This window comes from Canis aureus, chromosome 7 (assembly GCF_053574225.1).
Source record: "Canis aureus isolate CA01 chromosome 7, VMU_Caureus_v.1.0, whole genome shotgun sequence".
Classification (NCBI taxonomy): Eukaryota; Metazoa; Chordata; class Mammalia; order Carnivora; family Canidae; genus Canis; species Canis aureus.
The window spans coordinates 31,195,400-31,215,657 of NC_135617.1; the positions used below are offsets into that span (position 1 = coordinate 31,195,400).

The window sequence follows — 20,258 nt, forward strand, 5'->3', positions numbered from 1 at the left end:
GAGAGAGGTGGCTGCTTTCTCTAATGCACAGAAGCCAACATAAGGAGTCAAGGAAAATAAACAGAGAAATATGTTCCAGATAAAAGAACAACATAAATCCCCAGAAACAGGTCTTAATGAAATGAAGATAAGCAATTTACATTATAAAGTGTTCAAAATAATGGTCATAAAGATGTGCACCAAGATCAGGAGAACAATGCATAAACAAAGCAAGAATTTCAACAGAGACAGAAAATATAAGAAAATACCAAATAAAAATACACAGAGCTGAAGAATACAATAATGGTACTAAAAGAAATTCAATAGAAGGATTCAACAGCAGACTAGATGAAGGAAAGAAAAGATCAGCAAACTCAAAGAAAGAGCAGTGCAATTTGTTCACTCAAAGGAGCAAAAGGATGGGATGCTTGGGTGCTTCATTGGTTGAGCGTCTGCCTTTGGCTCAGGGTGTGGTCCTGGAGTCCTGGGATCGAGTCCTACATCAGGCTGCCTCATGGAGCCTGCTTCTCCCACTCCCTGTGTCTCTGCCTCTCTCTGTGTCTCTCATGAATAAATAAATAAAATCTTTTAAAAATAAAAAAGGAGCAAAAAGAAAAACAAATGAAATAGAAAATACAAAGCCAAAGTCACAGAGCTGCAAGATTTGCACCAAGCTTTCTTTGATACACATGCCATGCTCTTTCCATTCTTTCATACTGCTTTTATAGACACACAGACATTCTATATTAGCTCTGGAAAAAACCCAAATCCTCATTTTAATCATGAGGAACCTGAGGCTCAGAATTGTTAAATGATCTACCCTTAGTGTGACTAAGAATAAAATAGAACAATCCAGTGTTCTCACCAGTGAATATATTCAGAAATCATTGGGATAAAGCAGATGGAAAATTAACTTGAAGCCAAAATCAAGTGCCTTTAATTCAGGGTCAGGGGAGCAGAAAGTGAGATTAAGAATCCTGAAGAACACAAGAAAAAAAAAAATACAAGTTTATTACGACAGATTGTGTTGGCAATGGTGAGGTGTAGTGTTGCAAGAAGCAGATATTTTGGTATCAGAGAGAAGGATTTGAGGACTTCCAGGAAACAGAAAAGCTGTAACTGAGGAGCACAGCCTCTGAATGACCCAGGGATGGGTCTTGCCAGGAAGGCTCTGTGATGAATTTCACTTGCATATCCTTACACCAGGCAAGGCCAAATGAAAATTTGCTTCTAAAATTTAAAAGGTCTGCATTTACAATGTAACATTTGAATATGTCCATAGCAGGTTAAGTAACATACACAAAACACACAGATACCTGCATGCACATACACACATACATAGATGTAGACACAGGAAAAGTAACTGAAAAGCAACACAATAAAATGTCAATAGTGTTTTTTTTCTGAAAGTCAGGGTCATAATTGATTTTTTAATTTGTCTCATTGCTTTCCTATATTTTCTAAACTTCTACACTAAATATATACTGTATTTATAGTAGAAAAGTAAATAAAAACATATTTAAAAATCCATTTGATGGCTATATTGTTCTGTAGTTACAACACAAATGGAACTTGAGACTTTTAAATATATTTCCACATTAAATATGAATCTTATTCTTATAATGAACCAATACATAATATGTTCTCATAAAACCATTCAACAATCAATCATATTTTACTTGTTCATCACCATTTTTAATGGTATAAGAGTAAAAAGTACATCAGCTATGGTAAAAAATACTTTCTTTAAAATCAGATTATTATTATTTTATTTGATTTTTCAGGACTATGAGCTAAATGATGACCCTATATTATTTTTGAACATGTAGATACCACAAAAATATTTAATAAGCCATTTACTTTCACTTAAAATAAAAGGTGGTTTACATCATTGATGTAATTATTAAACAACCATGTTTTGGCAGTTAAGAAAATGGATTTAAACTTAAAATCTCTAACCCAATGCTGGCAATAAAGTGATTATGGCATATCCTAAAAAGAATTTTGTCTCAAAATATTGAAAGCAATCTTTTCAAATAAAGTTTTAAATACTTATTTTAAAAAGTATTTACTATTGAGAAAATAGGCAATTGTCAGTGCAAACATTAAACACAAAAAAATTCACATTCAAATCATAGGTTCACAGATTCAGAAATATTTTATTCTCAACAAAATGGCATAAAATATAAGGCAAAGACAATAACTTAAACTTTTTAAAATTCTTTAAATATTGATGCAAGGAAAAGTATGCTATTGCACACACTTATCATTTTGGATTGCCCAGATATCCTTGTATCTGAGGGAATCCTAAAGTGACTAAAGAAGCCAAAGGTTTAAGACATTCCCTTTCCCAGCTCCTCCAGTAAACAAGTCAGACACTCAAACTTGGGACTTTATTCTGCTGCAAGTAACTTACAGCCATTATACAGACTGCATTATTTGTAGTGCCTAGTGCTGAACTGGAAGTCCTATGCCATAATGGTGAGCTTCCCTTGGGAGCAGGATCCAGAGGGGGCGGCAAGGCTGAGGGCATCAATATTGGGATCATAGCCAGCCTACTCCTATGACCATATCCTTGGCTTGTTTTGTGTCCACTGGTTCCTGGTCATTTTCCAAGTCTAGTTCTTAGTAAGACTTCCCTGATTTTCCCACTTAAGGAAAAATCTATCTATTTATATTAATTTACAGCACTGAATACTTCTTATGCATAGAGTTTAATTATTCTTTCATTTACCAAGCACCTAGTATATGCCAAATGCTATTCTGGAGGTATAGTGGTCAACAAAATAATTCAGATGTTATCTTCCACATATCGCATATTCTATAGGGTGATAGACCATAAATAAGAAAACAAATTTCATCTAAGAATAAATAATGTAGAACATTAAAAAGGATATCAGATTGAGTTAACAGATCTTTAGTTGGAATAGTCATTGAATGCTTGTCTAAGAAATGACATTTGAGCTGAGACATGAATAATAGAGAAAAACAAGGAAAGTTCTAAGGAATAACATATCAGGAAAGGGGAATAAAATACACAAAGACCTTGAGGTAGGAATGAGCCTGGCAAGTTCAAAGATCTCAAATAAACCCAGTGTAACTGGAATATAGTGAACAAGTAAAATAGTTTAAAATAAAGTCAGAAAAAGAAAATGTAAACTAGCACTGTTCAACATAAATATAATGTGAGCCAAAAAAATTCATCCACATTTATAATTTTAAGTGTCCTAGTTATCACATTTTTAAAAAGTAAAAGGAAGCAGGTAAAATTAATATTAGTACTATATTTCCACTATAATTCCAAGATATTATCCTTTTAGTCTATAATTACTATTTGAAAATTATCAATAACATTTTTTAAAGATTTTCTTTATTTATTCATGAGAGAGACACACAGAGAGAGAGGCATAGACACAGGCAGAAGGAGAAGCAGGCTCCACGCAAGGAGCCCAATATGGAACTCGATCCTGGATTTCCAGGATCACACCCTGGGCCGAAGGCAGGCGCCAAACCGCTGAGCCACCCGGGCTGCCCTATCAATAACATTTTTATATTATTTCCTCACTAAGACTTTAAACCTCCTATAGAATTTATATATATGTGTATATATATATATATGTATATATGATATAATTTAAGTGTGTGTGTATATATATATAACATACATCTCTTTATATATATTTATATATATAAAACATACATCTCTTTTTTGCCTAGCATTAATCCAAGTCTCAATAGTCACATGTGGCTAGGCGCTACCATACTGGACAGTACACTAGATCAGGTTGGCCTTTTAAGTCATTGTAAGGTTTGCAATTTAATATAAATAGAGTGAGAACCTATTGGGTAGTTTTCAATGAAAGGATAACATAATATGAATTGCCTGCTGATAATTGATAGATTTTTTTCTAACATTAAAACATTATAAAAAGATATGCTAGAAAATATTTTGGTATGATATATGATCTTAACTTTTTTACCCCAAAATATAATCAGTGATACTGTACTAGTTATTAGGAATAACAAAATATATATAGAAACCAACCAATTCTCAGCACCCTACCATTATCTTCCTGGTTCCAATTCACCATCACCTTTTATCTGGATAAGAGCTGTTTATTCCTCTTGCCCTTCAGCCATCTATCCTCAACTCAGCAGCCAGAATGATCTTATTAATACCTAAACCAGATCATAAAGCCCTCAGTGGCTCCCTGTCTCCCTCCTTATGTGTCCCACTGAGGCCCTACCTACCATGGCCTCCTGTTATATCTGTGACTTCAACCTCTAGTTGCTGCCTCATTCACTCTCCTTCAACCTCTCTGGGCTTCTTGATGTTCTGAGAACACACCAGGCACCTTCCTGCCCCACGACTTCACCCTGGTCCTTGTCTCTTTCCCTAGAAATATGACTCTTGACCTCACTTCCTTCTGTTTTTTGGTCAATTATTTAATTTTTAGTGACATTTACCAACCACTCTATTCAAAAGAGTACTCATACCACCCTCTTCATATCACCCTCCTGCTTTGACTTTCCAATAGCACTTATTATCATATGGAACCTTTTATTTTTTTACTTTTGTTAGTTTATAGACTCTTTCATATGATAAGCTCACTGGGGCAAGGGATGGTTATAAGTCCTTTTTATCTCTATACCCTCAGGGCTGACAAAATTGCCTGGCACACAGACATAATCAATAAACATTTAATAAATTATGATTTGGTCAACGTCTATCATCCCCACTATATTTCAAGCCTCTGTGTGGAAAGGACCATGTCCTCTGTTTGCTTATAATTATATCTCCAGGCACTAGCATCCAAAAACTATGCATTCATTTTGTAGAAATTCCATCAAAAGGGACACCTGAGTTGCTCAATCAGTTAAGCATCTGCCTTTGGCTCAGGTCATGATCCCAGGATCCTGGGATCAAGGCCCACATTGGCCTCACTGCTCAGCAAGGAGTTTGCTTCTTCCTTTCACTCTTCTCCTCCCCACTGTTTAAAAAGGAAATTCAATAAAAATATGTTAAATAATACACTCATTCCCCTATATCAGATAACACTACAAAGAAAAGAATAATTATTTCATGATAGTTGGGCAGAATGACAATATAAAAGTAATAGTTTGTAAAGAGGAACTTAAATGGGCTTTAAGTTATCACACTTCAAAGGTGAAGGTGGTCTGTTTATGGGGGCTATTTATATGGGCTGTTTATATGGGCTTTTCCAACTTTGGTTGGAAAAAGAAGAAAAGAGGTCTAAAAAATATTAACCTGAGTTTCCTTTATCTCCAATTATGACAGCCCTATTTCAAGTATATGAGCATGAACCTAGTAACATAGATCACCATCATTCACCATCATAGATCACCATCTAATGAAAAGAAATTAAGAAAGACAGGTGTGATTACCCAAGTGAAAATGCTCAAGTAGCTGACTATCAACTATTCTTATCTAGATAAGTAAGCATATGTTTCATTGTAAAACTGAGGATATCTATATACTTTCTTTTTTGTTTTCACCTAAATCTGTTATAGCTCAATTTTTAACTTGTTAAAATGCAGTTAAAGCAATTTTATAATGGGGATTCAAATTTGTATATGATTTATGGCATTTTGTCACATAATGAATTTTTCAGGAGAACTGAAAACAATCAAAGATTTAATAATGTGCCCTGCCTCTGTGCCAATGTCAATAGGACATGCATTTTGGGTAATTTTTTTCCAAGTATGAGGTGGAATTTGCACTTTTCCACTCACACTGTCCTTTTCATGCTAATGGTACACATTAGCAAGGAGGTGGGTTGAGGTTAATGATGCAAGGATGACTAAATAAACTGGCCCACACAGGCACTGAATCCATAAACGTGACTTCATTCATATGGTGCTTTAATCAACTGAATAAGCAACCACAGCTAATTAACCACTCTACCACTCACACACCTCTAACCTACAAATCAATCCATTCATTGTCTCTCTGCACCATTGAAATACTTTTCATTTAGGGATGGGCTTAATTAACAGTCAATGCCACAAAACAGCCATAAAAAAATTGCATCATATAGTTTTTCCTTTCTGTTCTTTTCCACAGAACAAGAGTATGCTAAGAAAATTATTGTCTTCTCAAATTGACAATCTCATGAATGACAATAACACCAGAATTAACACAAATCATAATATCTGATTGGTCTAAAGAAGCAGCACAGTGTAATAGAAAGGCAACCTAATAGAAAGGGGTAGATCCTTGAAGATTCAACTTTTGGCTCTGCCTCTTCCTGCTGTATGACTCTTGGACAGCAAAGTTTCTCTCAGCCATAATTCCCTTATCTAAGAAAATGGAGTAATGACATTACTATGAGAATTAAATGGCCTGATGGACATTAAGTGCCTGGTATATTGTAGCCATTCAATGAGTTTTATTATTATAGACACATTACTGTAGTAGCTATGTTAAGGACAGATTAAATAAATCCAAAATGGAGGAAGGAGAACTAGCAAGTGGTCGTGGAGGGTGGGGGATGATGTTGCAATAAATCTGGTCTCAAAAACAGAATTGTAAGACATTGAGGAAACAAAATCAACAGTTTTCTGGCACAACGTGAGAAACTGTGGAGTGGTGAGGTAGTGAAATGCAAGGAATGGGTGACTAAGAAAGGAAAGTCTAAAGTGGCTTTCACCAAGAGGTTAGTCTACAGAGTTCTGGAAGAAGGAGAGGTGATAAGACCAGCAAAATTACATGAAGGTTACATGAAGAATTGTCTTTATTTTAAAATCCAGTTTTCTCAGCTTTTGGGCTCTGAATCCCTGGGAGCTAGAGACATGTAAATCTATATGAACTCCAAACTACTGTTGTAGATAAAATAAATACTATTCCCCTCATGTGTTTTACCACTATCTTTCACATTTATGTCAAGGCTGTAGTGATTAATACATTAAAATTTCTTACACAGACATTCTAAAATGTAACTTGCAACTTTTTTTTTGTTTGTTTTTCTTTTTTTTTTTGTCAAGTATCATGTCATGTTTTGGTAAATGGACCAGAATATGATTATCTCTTTTTATTTTCCTTAAGAATGGTCCTCGTTCTTAAAAATAATTGTAATTATTAACCACTTTCAGAAATTATTCTGGTTATTTGAGATTCAATAAATATTCCATAATCATAATTCAATTATGATTCCATAATTATTCCATAATTCATAAATATTCCATAAATATTCCATAATCATTCTGATTACTTGAGATTCAATAAATACAACCATAATAGAGAGAAACTGACAGGGAAGTCATAGAATATTCTGCTGTATCCAAACAATGTCATTTTGTTTGGTAATTGTTTTTCTTTGCATCAATTATTTCAGTCACTGTGACTATTCCCATAAATATTTGTACACAGCTGGACATAATTTTGTGGCGCTCATTTCCCTGTTAAAACCTCTATTCAACCCAAAGGACTTCCAACAAGTACTTGAGTGGAGATTCCTCCAGGTAATTGCAATAGAATCTGTATTCCCTTGTGAAAAGACTTAGCTTGATGGATTATGAGAAAAATAACGTTAATCTAAAAACAGAGGGAAATGCTAAATAGAGAGATGAGTTGCAAACACTGCCTGCCTGCCATTTTGACACACCCAAGACATTAGTCATTGGATCTGCATTTTCAGTTAGGTTGTACATAGCAAAGAAAAGTGAGTGTTATCCAAGTCAGTAAGGATATGGGGAAATAATTGCTACCAGCTCATCTTTCACCACCAACCCATTTCACAGCCTATTTAATAGCTCTCCAGAAAAGAAATTGAGTAAGAACAAATATTCAACAATTATTTGAATAGGATGACAGTTTTACTTATTTTATTTTATTTTGTTCCTGGAAACTAGAACAAGAGTATTTCTAGTTAGTTAAGTCATTTGGAATGTGCATTCTCCTTCCCTACCTACTTTATTGCTGCCACAACCACCACCACCACCACCACCCTACATATACATACACACACACCACACACACACACACTTTTTTGTTTGAAAGTATTTTTGTAGAGCTAATATTTGAAAGTTCTTTTTATCACATGGTATACATTGTCATCTCTACAGTTGTGCTTTTGAAAACCAAGGACAACAGTTATGGACTTTTGTCTTTGGTGAAAATAGCAGAGGTGAATTTGAGACCAAATTTAACTACTCCACCAGAGAGGTGTAAGAGGCTCCAAAGTTAGCAAAAATTTTAGAGGACTAAGAGTCAAAAAGCCAGGCCTAAATCCAGCTCAGCTACAGCTGGGACCTAACCTGAAGCCAGTCGCTTTGGTAATCTCGGCCTCTGATTACTGGCACAGGATGAGGGTCTAACAGTGGATGATGTCTGTAGCCTCTTGCAGCTGTTGAATTCATTGCTTCTCTGAGCTGCCTGTCCATTCATTCAAGGTCCTCCACATTTGTATTTTCCCAGGCAAAAGACAGCCAGGCTCAGCAGCACTCTGGTCCTAAGAAACTGCCTAGGCCTCATCTAAAGAACACAAGTTTAGATCCTTTCTGCATTTGTCTTATCCTGTGATGGAAACCTAATTCAAACACGTATTTTGCCAAAGAAGCATGTGTAGAAAAATACATGTAAAAATGTGAGTAGAATGAGGCTATGTATACAGGCCATATCAAACTTCTAGCTGATATTCAGTCAAAACAGGAAAATACCTGAAATATTGTTGAAAGGAAAATTGAAACAAATGACCCATGCAGTCAAAATAGTTACCTGGAAAGGTTAAAACAGAACAATAATTACCAAAGTATACTCCATAAGATGTTAAATGTGTCCCTGTTGTTAAAAAGAGAGAAAGAGAGAAGTGGTTATTGTGACCAAATTAGTTTGGGACTAAGTGGGTTAAATGAGTTAAATAGAGTGTTTTTTGTTTTTGTTTTTGTTTTTACAGGACCTCTGAATATGGTATGAAGGTTTTCCCAAATTTACTGACCATGGAACCCTTCTTCCCCAAAATATCCCATAAGATCACTGTGGAAGATCCTATAAGATATATTAAGATAAATAAGGGGAAAAGTACATTGACAAAACATGTCAAATTGTTTTCTAATATTCACTAGTGAATTAACATATTATCTTTAAGAAAGACATATCCAAAGTTGATATCTACTCGAGATTTTATTAAGCTTGGATCAAAATCATTTGTTTCAAACTGACATTTGTCAAATGTCTAGGTTATTCTCAAAATCCCTACTATTATATTCCAATACAAATATTCTATGCATACCTTTATAAAATAGACTTTGATATTTACAGACTGAAGAGCTGAATAGAAATAAGAGAAAAATGATTTTTAAAGTGATCTATGTTTGTCTTCCATGGAATTTTTTCCATCTTTTTAAAAAGAAGTTCCTTGGCCAATTCTGGCATCTCTCGGGAAATTACAAGCCAGGGTAAACCAGGAGCCTGCTATAACACTTCATTCTTATGCATCATTTAAAAGGCATGTACGCTTCGTGTGATTCCAATAACACTAGGCATACTGAGAACGGGGGTTATGTTAGGACCCCATAAATAATGCTTCATCTCATCACTTAGGTTTGACAAAGAAACCTTGTGCAAGAAAGAAGTTACATTTTAGAATAAGGTGTCCTACTTTGTGAATATGTTGAAGATTTCAAGCCTACAACCACAAAGATGAAGGAGTTGATAAAACTATACCCTTACTTTAAAAAGAAGTGGAGATTGATTTTTTTTTCAGAAATGATAGCTGAGAGTATGAGAGTTTGATCCATAAGAGTATATAGTAATACTATAAAAATGAGAGAGATGAGGCATACATGTTTGGTCCAAGGACAATATGCCAGAATCAAAGGGAAGATATAACTATGAGGACAGCGCAATGTCAGTCACTAAATCCCCTGGTGTCAGAACTTAGAGACCCATGGTTAAGTACCAAAACATGGAAGCATCTACTAAAGAGCATATAAAAACAAGAATACCTGGGACAGATCTAGAGTACACAAGACAACTGCAGAATTGGGGCTAGTCTTAGCCCCAACAGTAGGAGATATTGATGGCTGATGCCATGACAGATTCATCAACACACTCAGCAATAGGCATTGGCAGCCTAGGCACCAAACACTGTTACTTCTAGAATCATCTCCATAGGGTTGCACTGGCAGCAAAGCTGTTATTTTTCATACCAGAAGGCAGTAAATAGACTATATAGAGTCAGGATAATATATATATATATAATATATATATATATATATTATATATATAATATGGCATAGGATACCATTTGGTAGTTAAAAGATTAAATTTGCTGATTGTAGATGATATACACCTTAATAATGCTATAACCATTTAGTAGACATCTAAGGATGGTCTAGAGTTCTCCCACATAGGAGCTGTGTGAGAGAAATAATAACTTGCAAAAATCATAACATTCTATTTTTATCCCCATGCTGGTGAGGCCTGAGAATTAAGAATTACATAAGAAAGAATTGCATAATATTGAAAATGCTTGTATTGGAAGAGTCCTGGCTGGCTGTGGCAGTCTTTGTAAACAATGGAAAATCTCATTTAATTGAATTGGCTTAAGTTTGGTCCATTGTGAGAGGCTGTGAATTTGATAACCTATTAAGGTCATCTCCCTAATCACCACAAATGTCCTAATGAATACTGCATTTTTTTCACCTTACTCCCAAAGATCAGAGCACTTTGGCTTAGTCCTAGTTAAGTTTTGTCATTTCCAAGCTATCTATTCTAGAGTGTAATAAAAATGCATTTTGATCATAGCCATAATGATGGTCCACTTGAGCATTTTTTAATAACAACAAATAATTCTTATAAAGGTAGCTCATATTTTTATAGCATGCTAGGTATTTCAAAGTTCCTTCATGTGATCACCTTATCCTATAAGAAGAGAGAAGACATTTGGTAGATAAGGAAACAAATTTGTTGAATTGGCCAATGACAAGCAATTACTGAATGACAACATTGGGTTGAGAACTGCCATCTCTGGACTGCTAGTCTAAGCCAACTCAATGAACCATACCAGACCGCCTCCTCTCCAGCACCTTTTCCCAATCTTTCAGTCAATTCAACAAGCTCAAATGTCATCCAATATCACTGTACCAAAAAATCTAAAACAATGAACTTCATTTAGATGTATTACCAAGAAGCATTAGACAGTGAAATCTCCCTGGGGGTTTAAATTCTTTTAAAGTAAAAGACGCTGTTTTTCTTTGAGTTTTCAACCTTTGCTTTATTAGTGTCTTTAATGAAATGAATGCCAACACTGGTTTATTTGTTTCTCTCCTAGACATTCTTACAAAACACTCAGTGGTGTGTTCTCAAGCTGTAATGCCATTCTTTCCATGAGTTGCACAACCCAACAACCCAGCCAGAAGACAGACAAGGTATCCCCCATAGAGGTCAAGTTACTTTGCCAGTTTATGCCTCCAGCATGAGGAATGACCACATTGTAATAAAAACTAATTGACTACATGATAGAAATAGACATCAAGGGAAAAATAGACTTTCACAATAGTTAGAATGTTTGTTCTTCCCTTGAGGAGGCAAATATTAAGGTTATTTCTGTTGTTGATCAGTCATACAGACACACACATGCATACACACATACACATATCCAATCTACTCCTCATAAAAATAATCTCATTAGCCTCAGTCAGGGGAACCTCTATATGAAAATTTTTTTCTCCCAAGGTTTATGGAGGATACTACAGCACAACCAAAAGATTCAAACAACTCCACGTGATGTTTTGAAATGTATCCCAGTTGTAGGCTGAGTGACCTGCAGGCTGAGCAGACTGCCAAATTTCAAGAGCCTCGGGATCTATTTCAATGATCTCCTAATCCAGAGCTGAGACCTCAGAAACATAATTAACTCTTCTTTTTCTCTCCTCCTTCTGCAGTTTGATGCAGATACCCATCACCAGGCCCCTCTGATTCCATCCCATCAGATATTTTACATACCCTCCAATCTTGCTACAGAGCTTCTTGTTAGGAATAGTAATGATCTCCCCATACAGGGGATTGTTGGTATAGAAGTCACTGCCCAGGTGAGTATGGTACTTCTCGGTGAGGACCCTGGCCACCTTCTTCATGGTTTTGGTGCAAATACAGCCCATGTTGGTGAGTCCCTGGTAACAGAGCTCCATATGACTTGTTTTTGGAGATCAACTCAAATAACTCAATGGGAAATAATTCAACCTAAAGCCAAGAATTACAAGAATGATAAAGATGTCCACCATGCCATGATACCTGGAAATTCCCAAAGTTTGTGTCACATATTGTTGGTTTAAGAGTTTATACACCCCAATACAAAGGAAACTACACAAATGATATTATTTGTAATTATCTTCTTTTAAATAATGAAATGGACCATGATCCTTCCTTTTCCTTTTGATACTCTCCAGATGAATAAAATGATTCATATTAAATTCATATTAGCTTTGTATTATCACAGATTTTTCTTCTTTTTTGTATCTTCATCCTTGTGACTATACTTTAATATAACTTCATTAAAGGGGTGACTGGGTGGCTCAGTCAATTCAGTGTCAGACTCTTGATTTCTATTCAGGTCACGATCTCAGAATTGTGAGATCAAGCCACACTTCAGGCTCCCTGCTCAGCAGGGAGTCTGCTTCTCTACTTCCTCTCCCATTACCTGCCCACCACCCCATCAGCTCACGTGCTCTCTCTCTCTAAAATAAATAAATAAATATAAATACAAATATATATATGTAGATACATATACATATATACATATATATAAAACTTCATTAAATTCAAGGGACAATTTGGGTAATAAGAGCATATACATCCAAAGAGTCCTCGTATTGAACTCATCCAAAGAATGCAAGCAATGACATTTTTAAAGCTTTTGCAATGGACACTGTAAATCACACACAAGACACAAGTCTTTGGTCATCTTCATGATTATTCTTAACAGAATTATCTAAACCAAAATATCCAGGATAATGAGAAACTCTTTTGATTATAATGTTTTAAATCACATTTTATATGGAAATGTAGAAATATATATATTATATATGCACTACATACACACACACATACACGCACATATATATATAAAAGAATATAAAAGATTCTTTTCAGAGGGCCTTCTCTTTGTTATTTCCTGATCATATAAAAAATACAATTTTATTTTGAATGTAGTAAAACCTCATTAGAATATTGTGAAAAATTTTCAAAATATTTTATATAATACAGAACATTGCAAAAATGCATTAATATAACTTATCCTAATAGCTGGAAAGCTAATGTTTTTAATTCATTCAAAATCTCTCTCCTTTAGTTCCTGAGCTACCTAGACAGAGTTTAGAAGTCCTAAAATTTTAGTACTGGTTTTTCACCCAGTAGCTTTTGAGGTTTTCATGGGATTCAAGTTTGAAGAAAGAAATTGTGCAGATAGAATCTCTTAGAATTGACCTCACAGGCATGTGGTGATCATACAGCAGAATTTCTGCCTAGGGATTAGGGGGAATATATATTAAAAATATAGCCAAGCTCTAGACAGCAACCATAGTAGAAGGTCTGCAAGCAGAAATAGGAACACCTAAATATCTCTTTTGCTCCCTCTGCTGGTTGGTTTCATAAAATAAAGAATGAGCGCTTTGATCTCTTTCCAGAAATGCTGATGCATTTTCATTTTACCAGACTTGCAAAATTTGGGCGTCAAGACTTGTCTATTTGGTTTGTTATGATTGAGTTGTTGAGCTTTTGCTTGTCCAGATTATAAATGAGTGTGAAATATTAGGTGGAAATAGATACCATGGAAATGGCAGTTCTATTAGATTAACAGACCAGTGGTTACTGAGCATGACACAAATGGGAATATGACATACTCATCTAAAAATAAAATGATCTCAAAGAGGGTAAAATAGCATATACAAAACTACTTAATAATAAGCCAAACTATGATTTGAAACTAACCTTACAACTTCAGAAAGTGGGAAAATTTCATAAATAAGAGATAAGAGTTGTGTGAAGACTTAAAAATGAGTGATATAGAACACAAGCTAGAAAGTAATAGGAGTGATTGTTGAGAGAACAAGATACACTATCATCAATAATCCAATCTGTGACTTCTCCACCCAAGCACAACCTTCTTCCTATACATACTATTGTAAACAATAGCAACAACAGTATTCTCATACCTAGCATAAAGAAAATATAGACATTCAAAATTAAAACATGAGCAACCTGTCCTCAAAAGTGAATACCCACCATCATTCAGTAATCATAGCTATCTCTGCAGGATAATCAGTCCTTCTCTATCTAGGTTCAGTCACAAGACAGTATTGTTATTCTGCTACCTATGGTTCAGACAATAAAGTTAATCATCAATAATACACTCTCTATAAATATGCTAGAGAAAGACTAGGAAGAAAATATATTTGAGACTATTACAGGGTCCTTCCACACCAAGACAAATCTTTCCTTTCATTTAAGGAACTCTAAGTCTATGATCTGATTCAGGTTAGGCAAGTAGGGGAGGGACCATGAATTTCCAATGTAGTGGTCCACTCATGCCACTACCAATCCTAGAGGGCTTTTAAAAAGACCTTAGTGAGATATCAATGATTTCAGCTCTGGAATCCCAAGGATCAATTAGCCACTTCTGAAGTTTTCTGTATGTTAAACTTTATTATCATCACTCTCACCCTGCCAATTACCCTGGGAACCACATCACCTTGCTTTCAGTTGAGTGCTATCTGGCCTCAGTCAACATGGAAGGCCAATGTATGTGGTGTTATTATCCCAGCATAGAGATGATAACCACTTAAGTCTTTTACAAGAATGCTGCACTCCCTTCACTAGTGAATTTCCTAGTGTCTAGTGAGGAATGTGTTTCCTATAGCTTCTTGAAGAACAAGCTGGAAGATACCAAATCTCCCTAAATTCTTTGTATTTCTCATTCTACAAGATACCATCCTCTGGCATTTATCTTCATTTGGCACATTCCATTGGTGAGTCCAGGTTTTAGGCAATCAGGCAAACAAAATCATTTCTAGGTGCTTAAGCTAGGATGTTGAATCTATCTACTACTATCTATTGACTTCTACATTTATTGATGCATCTATTCATTTATTCAACAAATATCTATCCAGTTTTCACTGTCAGGTATCTGACAATATTTTAGGTACTGGAAATATAGCATGGGTAGAGTAAGCAAAACCCCCTGGCCTCCTGGAGTCTACATTTGATGGAGTCTACAATAAACAAATATGTTAAAATACATTGGAAGATGACTAGTTTAGCATGGTAGAAAGAAACAAAGCAGATTAAAGGCAATTGGGGGCATTGTAGTGTGTAAATTTAAGTAGGAGGGATCAGATTAAGCAACTCTGAGAAAATGACATTGAGCAAAGTGAAGAATTAAGACAAATATCCAAGGGAAGAGCATGCCAGGCAGAGAGCACAGCAAATGCAAAGCTTCAAGGCTTGTGTAAGATCAACAAGGTGGCCAGTGGTGTTTAGAACAAGGTGAGCAAGTGGGAGAATGACTGTTAGCATTATATTTTAGATAAACTCATAGTTTGGGAAATGAAAGAGAATATGAGTCCCATTTTCCTTTCTCTCAAAACTCAGTTTCGGATTTGTTAGTAAAGTGTGCCGAAACTTACCATTTTATATTAGTAAATACTTCATGGCAACCAGCTTATCACTAGTTATCTAAAATATAGGAGTTAAATTAGTAAGAATAATTCAGAGCTGTTCTTTCCTTCTTACTCAACTCATAACAAGTTTATCAATCATCTATTATTATTCTCTCTAATAACCACAAGCTATGAGGAAATTATCACCATGAGCTGAGTATATATTAACAAGTAGGGATATAATGATAAGACTTAAGTGCCATGATCAAGAGTAATTAAGGTTTCTTTTCAAATAAAGCAGTATTTTCAAAGAGCTTGTTAAAAGGTCTGGCAACATCTTCTATCTTGTCAATAAACATATCTATTTTTTATAGTTTGGCTTTTCTATTTTTAATTGGCATGCTTTAAGAGAAACATCCAAGTCATAGCTTTTGAAAGGGGAAATTAATTATTGATTGGCCTCTAGGCAAATAACTTAATTAAAGCTATATGCAGAGTGCCTGGTTAGTTTAAGAAATTGAATATAGAAACTCATTTCTTGTTTAAAAAAATTGTGGTTCACCTCAGTTATTAAAATAGATTCTATTTTGTGGAGACAATAATATGGAATAAGCATTCATTAATAGTCAATAGCAGCATTTTTATGTAGCAAAGCCTCTTGACTAAGCCAGAACTGCAGTCTCGTGTTAATGGATGTTGTGATAAAGAGATGACTTTTTCAGTAAATTTTCCAAAGGTAATCTGCTGGTCTAAAACTAGTCATTTATACAGAGATTAAGTAAATTCAGATGGAAATGATAAAACTTCTTATACTCCATTTCAGTGGAAAGTTTAATTTTCACTTTATTAGTTTAATCTAGCATATGTTTGCTACATATTGTATTAAATTATTTACAAACATAATCTGATGTCATCATCATCATAACAATACTATCAGGCAGGTATTATTATCCCCATTTTACAGATGAGGAAACTTTCAAATAACATTTATATTGGTTAATTATTTTTAAAAGATATACCTTAATTACCAACCCTTAATGTATAATATGAATACATTAAATAATTTCAAACCTCCCAAATCTTAAGACTGTAGTTTCACATAGTCCTAAAATTTTCTTACATGCCAAAGAAACCTGTTCTGGTAACCTCATCTCATTCCAGGAAAATTTTATCCCTAAAAAATACACTTCCATAAAAGACAATCCACACAAAAATTCTATTCTTTTTACACATGGATAACAGTTTCTCTCTAAAACCAAATGGAAAACCACTTTTTAGGTAAAAAATAATACATTTTTTAAAATTTGATCAAAAATTTTAATCCTTACATTAAATGCTTTCCATTGTTTCTTTGTGAAATCTTTAACCAGATCTCAGAATAGGACTTGCCTCCTGGTTTAATTATACTGTTTAGAATCTTCAAATTTCCCTCTTGGGTGAATATAAGAGGTATAAAATAAAGGGCAGAACCCTCTGAGCTTCCTCATAGAGGTTTATCGGTCTCCTTTAGTTCCATCTGTAAAGTACTCAAGATAAAAATAGACTAAACCTGATGAATAAGGAAAAGGCAGCTGGGGTTACCAGCTGCACATGAGCCAGAATTAGACAGGTCCTAAAAAACAAGCTCACTATTGTGTTCACAGCAATGTCTCTTATGTATCCAGCACTGCATATGTTTCCTGATTTAAGCTTCCTAAAAGGTCTAAAAATTAGGCAGAGTAAGTACATCCATCCCCATTCCCTATGAGGATACTGAGGCTCAAAGTGATTTCAGTGACTTGTCTGATGTTACCAGCAAAGCTAAGGCTTGAACCCAGGTCTCTAATTCCTGGCAGACATGCCACTGCACTAGATGACTTCTATTAGGGAATAAATAAATAGATAAACAGGTACACATCAAATAATCCTTTTCCTGTCTGGGTAATAGTATTGTACTCCACAGAGGCATGAGCCCTGGTGACAGTGATGGTTAAATTAGCATTAAGATTATAGAACTACTAGATGAAGGAGTCTATGAAAGGAGGAATAATAAAGACTTATGTGAAATTTTGAAGGTTTGCTATTAGGTGCATACTCAAGATACAATTGTGATGTCTTCATGATAAATTGATAGTTTTATGTCTATAAAATACTGAGTTTCATTTATGATCTCCCTTTGCCTTCATCTATTTGCTCTGAAATATAAATTGTTTGGTGGTGATACAGTCACACCAGGTTTCTATGATTTATGTTAACATAGTGTATTTTTCCATCTCTTTATTTTCAGTTTAGCTCTGTCCTTATATTTAAGATGTATGCTGTAAATCACTGTATTTGGATTTTATTTTGATGTACTTTCTCCATAATCTGGCTTTCTCTGCCTTTTAATTGGATCATTTAGTTCATTTACATTTAATGTAACTATTAATATAGTTGGGTTTAAACCTACCATCTATTTGTTTTCTATTTGCCTTATCAGGATTTTTTTCTTTACCCTTTCCTGACATCCTTTGAGCAAAATATTTCCAGTATTTCTGTTTTGCATTACACTTCATATTTTCTATTAACTTCTTAGCTGTGTCACTACATTATTCCTTAGGTAGTTTCTGTAGTGATTACAATATGCATCCTTAATTTATCACAGGACACTTTTAATTAATATTATATCACTTCATAAATAATGTAACAACCTTACAATAGCATAATTCCATTTGTCTTATTACATCCTTTGTGACATTATACTCATACATTTTGCATCTATATAAACTATAAACCTTAGAGTTCTTTAGTTCTTTGTAATTATATTTGCTTTAGATAATCAATAGTCTTTTAAAGAAATAGTTTAGGAAGTCTTCTTTATTTACCGAATATTTATCTTTTACAATATACTTTATTGCTTACTATAAATTGGACTTCTATCTGGGACCGTTTTTTTTATCACAAAGAACGTCCTTTATTATTACAGTCGACCCTTGAACAACACAGGTTTGAACTGCTTGGGTCAATTTATATGCAGCTTATACTTAGTATTGTAAATGTATTTGTCTTCCTTGTAATTTTCTTAATAACATTTTCTTCTCTCTAGCTTACTTTATTGAAAGAATACTGTATATGATACATATATCATACAAAATATGGGCTAATCAACTGCTCCTGTTATTGAAAAGGCATCCAGTCAATAAGTAGGCTATTAATAGTTAACATTTTGGGGGACTCAAAAGTTTTGCACAGACTTTCAACTATGCAAGGAGTCAGTGCTCCTAACTTCCACATTGTTCAAGGGTAAACAATATGTACAATATAAACTGCTAGTGGTAGATTCTCTCAGCTTTTGTGTATGTTTGAAAAAAGTCTTAAGCTAACTCTCATTTTTGAAGACTATTTCTGCTGGATATAGAATTCTAAGTTATAATAGTTTTTTTTTTTTTCCTTTTCACCGTTTTACAGATGTCCTTCCATTACTTTCTGGCTTCTGTTGTTTCTGATTACAAGTTGTCTTTCTTCCTATCTTGTTCATCTGAATGTATTGTTTCTTTTCTCCGTGGTTACTTTATAATTTTTCCCTGTATCTTTGGTTTTCAGCAAAGTCATTATGATGTGTCTCTGTGTGTATTCTTTCTATTTACCCTGCTTGTGATTCACTGAGTTTTTTGAATCTGTGAAGTATTAGTTTTAATTTATTTGAAACTTCTTGGCCATTACTTTTCAAACATGTGTCCCACTTTCTCCTCCCATTCTGGAATTCTAATTTAATGAATGACCATTTGATTTTGTCCCAAAGGTCTGATATGCTCTTCTGTTATTTTTTAAATTCATTCTTTTTTCTTTCTGTACTTCAGTTTGGATAATTTCTACTGACATATTTTCTAGTTCACTAATTCTTTGTCCTGTTCTGTCCAATCTGCTCTTAAGCCCACTGAATATTTTTCATTTCAAGTATTATAGTTTTCAGTTCAAAATTTACATTTGGTTCTTCTTTTAAAGTTTCCTTTTCTCTGCTGACATCCTTCACCTTTTCATCCATTTTGGCCACTTTTTCAAAGGCCATCCATTTCAAAGTCCTTTCCTACTAATTCCAATATCTTTGTCAGTGTGCTTCTGTTTTTAATTTTTATTATGAGCTCTATATTCCTGCTTTTGTCATGTTTTTTAGTTTTTATTTTTTTTTTATCAGTCATTGTGTAAGAAACAATAGTCAAGACCGAAAAAGGTGATATTTCCTACAGAAACAGCTCCTCTTTTCTTTGGTAGACATCTAGAGGGGCTGATCTCTTTGACTCAATAAGGAATTGAACACCATTGGGGCTGATTTTCTACTTCAACTGGTTTTAGTTCATTTCTGGTTTTAAGTGTCTTAAAGGTAGAATTAAGTGTGTCCTTCCACAGAAATCTGGGATCTAGGTACCTCATGAAATCTCTTGTTTTCCAGCCTAGCTCCCAAGTTTCCATGCAGCTGTTTATTCAGCAGAAATACTGCAGAAGAGTATTGGAAGGTAGGGTGGATAAACTCTGTGTTTGTATCTTCATGGGATTCCAATATGCCATGATACCACACTCATAATCATTGAAAGTTCAATTGGATTCATAGCTCTTTAATGGCTTTACAGAAAATATATACATTTTTAGTTTACCCAGTTTAGTTTTCATTGTTATGTCATAAGCAGTGATCTTTTGTGACTCCC

The 20,258-nt window shown here is 34.4% G+C and overlaps 1 long non-coding RNA gene and 1 pseudogene across 1 annotated transcript in view; both read right to left on the reverse strand.

The window, feature by feature from the left end:
* The window catches only part of LOC144317212 (uncharacterized), a 183,158-nt gene that overhangs the window by 37,491 nt on the left and 125,409 nt on the right, over positions 1-20,258 (reverse strand). The window lies entirely within an intron of this gene.
* On the reverse strand, positions 11,712-12,102 carry LOC144316811 (small ribosomal subunit protein eS17 pseudogene; annotated as a pseudogene).